Source organism: Malus sylvestris, chromosome 17 (genome assembly GCF_916048215.2).
Source record: "Malus sylvestris chromosome 17, drMalSylv7.2, whole genome shotgun sequence".
NCBI lineage: Eukaryota > Viridiplantae > Streptophyta > Magnoliopsida > Rosales > Rosaceae > Malus > Malus sylvestris.
The window spans coordinates 10,812,949-10,819,678 of NC_062276.1; the positions used below are offsets into that span (position 1 = coordinate 10,812,949).

At 39.6% G+C, this 6,730-nt stretch overlaps 1 long non-coding RNA gene across 1 annotated transcript; it reads right to left on the reverse strand.

Moving 5' to 3' along the window:
- Positions 1–2,199: 2,199 nt before the first annotated feature.
- Positions 2,200–4,494, reverse strand: LOC126609745 (uncharacterized). Its single transcript, XR_007618250.1, has 2 exons — positions 4,072–4,494; positions 2,200–3,933 (listed from the first exon to the last, which is right to left on the reverse strand). It is a non-coding gene; the product is annotated as an uncharacterized LOC126609745 (long non-coding RNA).
- Between the last annotated feature and the right edge of the window lie 2,236 nt (positions 4,495–6,730).

The window sequence follows — 6,730 nt, forward strand, 5'->3', positions numbered from 1 at the left end:
AATGATTTGATTATGGTTTAAATTCTGTAGTGGGTGCCTGAATCATTGAAATCAACATCATGTTAGTAGAAAACGAAATTGAAATTTGAGGAGGTGGCTTACATGTGTGCTGTGACAAGAACTCATGGACAAACACTACTTCGAAAGTTTCAGGAATGTTGCTCTTAGCCAAATTTGGTGTGAAGGCAGTGACTTGTCCTGTGTTATAAAATCCAACTTCTTCGAGGATGGTTGTCTCAAGTACATCATTTTCGAAAGTAAAAATTGCCTCCAGCAAATCCCTCATGAGGGCATTATGTGTTGTCGCCTCATCACATCATATGCATCTGGCTTACTCATTGTTGAATTTGGATATATAACCGCTCAGGGATTCATCTAGACCCTGTTTCACAGAGGTAAGGTCGGTCCGTGTGTACTACCTCTTAAGATGATCATATAGGTGTCCAGGAAAACTTGTCTCAATCTTAAGATATTTGTATGGACCGTAGGGCTATTTGCTTAACCCAACCTTTGCAGCAGCTCCCTTGAGGATAGTAAAAAATAGCTTGCATTTGGTAGTGTTGTTTTCTCGACCCTTGGTAGCATATATGAACCCATTGAGATGGTCATACAGATCAAGAAGCCCCTCATAGCTTCGCATCTTAAGCACTCGAGTGTCCTTGCTCGTCAGCTTGTCAATAGCTTATTGGAGAATGAAAATGACTCTTTATCCTCAGAATAATCAAGGTTCTTTGGTTTGGACAATTGCTCAATGTCTCCAAGCCGATCCCACATGCTTTTAATTCCTTACCTATAACTTCTCTCAGGATGTTTCTCAGGTCGAGGAGGTTAACCAGAGTTCCCGTCCAACCTCCCAGCTCTTGCTCAATGACTTTCGCCCATTCGTCCCGAGCGTCATCCTCTTCTCTGAGCTTCTTGTTAATGACTTCACATACATCTTCGTTCCCGACATCCTAGGGAAAAGACAAGCTCTTCCCTTGGATGTGTTGTCGATTTTCTCGTTAGTTTTGTTGATTTGTTCTATGAGGTCGTCATGCTTCTTCTGAAGTAGGGTGTTTTACGCATAGAAGAGGTTCCCCACCTCATTCATCTCTCCGACACCAGTAAGTAATTCATCTTTTCCTCATAGGTGGTGAGTCTAGTCATCTCTTCTCGTCTTCTTCTTCGGAGTGTCGGCTCGAGACTGCTGGCCATCTTGCTTGGTGGTCTACAAACTATGGAGCAAAGGTAGCTAGGCAAAAAACACAACCAAATTGTATGTGTTTCCCAAAGACGATGCCAAAGCTTCTGCTTACTTGTTGACTTATGTGTATCGCAAAGTAAAAGTGAGGTGGCTAATGTCGAATTCCTTGTACTTGTCAGTCGATTATCTGTAAGTATGGTGGTATGTAGAATTTTGGATCGACATGTGTTCTTCTTAAGAAAGGATTGAACGCTCATAATTGGAAGGTTAATAAACTTAATTAAATCTCCCTGTGGTGGGCTTAAGATATGGAATAAAACGAAATGAACTCAAAGATATAAGCAGTTCACTCCTCAAAATTGGGTCACATCCATTGTATTGCACATAATGTTACTTTAAGACTAAATAGCTCCCGACTTCTACTCGTCCGACCCCTATATTGGATGAGGTCTTAATCTCTTTATATTGGCCTCTCAATCTTGGAGCTTCTCAAATTGGCATTTAATGCGCCAACAACTTGTACGAACTCATTGTCACCTTTCCACTGCTAAGCTCTCATATAAGTGAAATGACGTTTTTGCAACTTGGGTAGCATGCCTCTTTAGGTCTAGGCGAGCCGAGCTTCCCACTTGCCATAAAGATATTAGTTAGCTCACGTGTTTCGTGCGATTGATGGCAACTACTTTTTTTGTCTCATTCGGCTCGAGTGTTCGGGGTGGCCTTCTATGAACCCCTTGACTCTTGGGCTCCTAGGTTTTTCCAAGCCTGCCCATTGTATGGGCCTAAAAGTGCCCAATGTTAACGCCATACTTATACCAGACCATTCGATGGTGTGTTCCAAAAGAGGAGCAGGAAAATGTTTTTAAGTTTGCCCATTAGCATGTGGATGACACTTTGGGCTGAAGAGGACAAGAACTAAGATTTTTCAAATTGGGTTGTTTTGGCCTTCACTTTTCAAGAATGCAAATAATTGGTGTCAAGTTCATGATCGCTGTCCACGAGTGCGCAATCAGATGTCGCAATAAAGTATTCTGGTCGTTGAATTATTTGATGTTTGGGGCAATCATCGTCCCATGGGAACCAATACATTCTTGTGGCTGTGGAATACGTTTCTAAGTGAGTTGAGGCAATTGCAGCACCTACTAGCAAAGGGTCATTGGTCTTGAATTTCCTCCAAGGTATGATTTTTCTGCGTTTTCCAAGTGCTATTATCAGCGATGAAGGTAAGCACTTCTTGAATAAGCCTTTTGCTGCACTCCTTACAAAATATGGGATCACTCATTGTGTAGCCACTACGTATCATCCTTAGACATATAGGTAGGTTGAAGACTCCAACATAGAGATAAAGTGCATCCTAGAAAAAACAGTCAGCACCACTTGCAAGGACTGGAGTCTAAAATTAAACGATGATCTCTGGGCATACAGAACAACGTATAAAACTCTGATTGGGATGTCCCCCTTTCAGCTTATATACGGGAAAGCATAAGGCGTATTGGGCTATCAAATAGCTAAATTTTGCTTATGATTCTGCTCGTGATAAGTGTAAATTGCAACTCGACAAGTTAGACGAAATTCGTAATGAAGCATATAAAAGTACAAAGATCTACAAGGAGAAAACTAAGGGGTTTCATGACAATCAAATTTAGAAAAGAGTTCAACCAAGATAGAAAGTGTTATTGTTTAATTCAAGGTTGAAGTTGTTTCCACAGAAGTTGAAGTCCGACTGGAACACGCAACACTAGGTTACTAAGGTTTATCCCATAGGGTTGTCGACATTATTAATGAGTAAAGTGGTAAAACATTCAAGGTGAATGATCACAAGCTGAAACCATATTTGGAGTCACCCTACGTACGATGTCACACACAAGTAAATGATTATGAAGAAACTAGTGAGTTATAGAAATTAACTAAAGCGTTTATTGGGAGGTAGCCGAATTTTCTAACACTAACTTGAAAAAAATCCAAAAGATACGTTTTCGCTTTCAGTATTTTTTTTCTTTCAATAATACTAGTTGAAAATCCTTGTTTGCAATAAAACTCTTGTTTGCCTAAGTCAGTTTTGAGTTCGTAAAAGCATTTGTTTTGTTGGATAAAAGTCTTATCTTTTCAAAGCAAACTTTTTGCTTGGAGAAATTTCTGTGAAAAAACTGAGTTGATAAAAATAGGTTATTGATTGAAAAACTTTGGGCTTTTGCAGGTTGCAATCAGGACATACAAGGCGGCCCTATTTCATCTAAGAAGTACAAGGCAAATAAAGAAAAATTGGATCCTGCATCCAGCAGCAATTCATTCATTCACATCAACCACAGCAGTTCTAAGATTATCGTATTGCAGAAAATTTAAGTAGTTCAATGCAATAGAGTTTCCCGCAGAGGACAGTCAAAGCAGACAAGCAGATATGGTGTTCCTAGCGTATCATTGAATTGCTAAGTCTCTAAGATCATTCCTACTCTTGTTTATCTAGCAGTTAACTCTTATGCATGTTTCTAAGCACATTCACAGCAAGCAGCAGTTATAAAGTGAGTTTTCAGAAGGCATACCAGGGCAATTCCGATGAAGCTTCTGGATTTGGATATCCAGAAACAACAAATTACAATCAAAGAGAGAAGGAAAGTTAGAAAATAATTGTGATTGATTAAAACAAAAGGCTCACTTAGCAGCTGAATGGTGTTTAGAATTGCAGGGTCCGGAAAGGAATTCGTAGTGAGCTTGACTTCATCAGACATGGCAGTATGCTCTCTCTTCAAATCCTAAAGCATGAGAACAGAACCAAAAACGTTTAGTGAATTTGTCGAATGATTCAAAACAGAACGAATATACAAATGCTTCCAATCACTTTCTTCCTCAAAGCGACGTTAACAAAACACAATGCTGGATTAAAGAATTACCTGAATTTTGGTAGTCAAATCAGATGATATAAAGTTAGATTGAGGACAAGCTCATATTTCTTTTTCTTTGTTTACACGTATCATGCAAGTATGAATCTGTCACCTTTTTCACACAAAAACAGGAATGTACGTCCATAAATAGACAGTGACCTCAACATCATCTACTACAGAAACCTTCCCTCCAACATGCTGTTGAGGAAAGATTAGAGTACACAACTCTAACATAAGTATTGAAGAGACAAAACAAGTAAACAAATTACTTGTATTACACTCACAAAATATTACAACACAAACTCTCAAGGACACACTTTAGAGGCTATGACACTCACTCATTTTCTAGAGACAAACTCTAGACAACTCACACTCCTACAAAACTACTCTTGCTTCTCACTCTCTTAATTAGCTCTCTCTTGATTCTTACTTCTTCTTAGTTACTTACATAGCACCATACCCATATTTATAGTGAGGTTTGCCGACTTTGGCATTGCTAGAACTTTCTAGCTATTAATCATGCATTGCCACCGACATATGGCTTTGCTAATTGGCCTCATATTTTCCTAACTTCTAGTATATTCTACAAATGCCCACTGACATGCTTGTAATAGCCATACGTTACCTTCTAGTCCTTTCTACAAAGAACTAGTTTAACTTGGATAATCTTAGCTAACCGACTCTAGTGAACTTTCTAGAATTCTTTATTCTAGATTTGTGTAGGTCTTTCAATGAGATGGGGTTGATTTCTTTAACACTCCCCCTCAACATCATCTCATTCTTCTCTTTACGTTGGGTTGACAACGCTTTATCTTGAACACCCATTTGCATGATATGGGTTTCGCATCTCTTGGCCTTGCCATTGGATCCCAAGGTTGATTTTTCTTTAGAGCAGCATCCTCTTCACCCAGATGTATGCCACTCAGAATTTTGTGATGCTTCTTTATGCGTCTCAAGTTCAACTTCTTCTACTATGGCTACGTTGGCGTATTTGGGGTTTGGCTTCGGTATTCCTGTTGACCTCCTTAGTTGTGATTGTGGAGTTGATACTTCCACTTCACTAAGTCTAACTTCTCCTGGTTGTTGATACACACCAGTTTGCCAAGGACTCTTAGGTACTTCTTGTTTGATATCGTCACCATCAAGCAATTCCTCGAGCTTTTCTGGACTCAATTGGATTTGGGCAGCTTGGTCTCCCATTTTCTCCTGCAACATATCTTCAATCTCTTTTGAGTCAGGCAACATCTCATTTTATGAGCATCAACACGATGATGTTTCTGCATCCCATTCTTCCTCCATAGCTAGATATGCTACGGTGTCCCAATCATCTTCAATTTTCTTCTTTGAGTTGGCAACGTTACTTTCTGCGGGCTTTTAAATCAGTAATCTTTCGCCATGTGGCCCTTCTTTCAACAATTGTAATATTTGCCCTCAAACCTTTTATTATAGGATTGACCATTAATGTCGTGATACTTCGGAGCTCCCCCTAGCCGAGAACTCCCTCCTCCTTGATGACCTTTTTCTTTGTCACCATTTCTTTTAGATCCACCACCAGCATGCTACTTAAAACTGCCTTTACTTTCGGTGTAGAACGCTTCCTCCTCACCTTTTAATGAGACCCCTCCCATTTGCTTTGCCAGAGCTTCTTGATCGGCAAGCAAATTCTCAAACTCAACAAGTGATGGTTGGGTCGGCCATCCTACGAAGCCTTGATATTCGGGTCTCAATCCATGGATAATTATTCTTTTTATCCTAGATTCTACAATGGCAGCACTATGATCTAATTCAGAAATAAACTTCTTAAGAAGAAAAGATTTGTTTAAAGAAGCAAAATTACGAATACCAAGACTCCCTTCACTATAAGGAACACAACAGTTTTTCCAAGAGACTGCCAAAAATCCTTGCGAATCTGTAGAACCAGTCCATTAAAATTACAAGCCCAAGAACGTACTTGAGCTAGAATAGAAGCAGGCCATGTATAAATTGAAAAAAATATGTGATAACATACTGACTACCACAAATTTAACCAGTGTGAGGCGACTCGCTATAGATAGAGAGTGACCATTCCAATGTGACATACATTGCCGCACCTTATCAGCTAGAGGTCGGAAAAAAGAGCGCTTGGGTCTTCCACGAAAAAGAGGAAAGCCTAAATAAGTGAAAGGTAACTCACCATAAGAAATCCCCAACCAAGAAACAATTAAAGAACGATGTGGCAGATCATATTTTCCGATGTAAACACGAGACTTTGGCTTGCTAATAAATTGACCAGAGTTAACACCGTACTCATCCATGAAAGCCATGAGGTTCTGTAAACTTCTCTTATAACCTCTACAAAACACAAGGATATCATCATAAAAAAGAACATGTGATGGAGCCACTACCCCGCGAGGAGAGGACATAGAATTAATACAGCCTGAATTACGAAGTTCAAGGATTCCTCTACTAAAAACCTCTTCAGCAAGACAAAAAAGAAGATCAGAAAGCGGATCCCTTGACGAACCCCTCGTGAACAACCAAAAAAGCCAACTGGAGATCCATTAAAAATAATAGACAAATGTGCTGAGGCAAGAATAGCACCAATCCACTTGACGAACGTTGCATGAAACCCAAAAGCTGATAGAACATTTGTGAGAAAACTCCAGCTTAACGTACCAAAGGCCTTAGC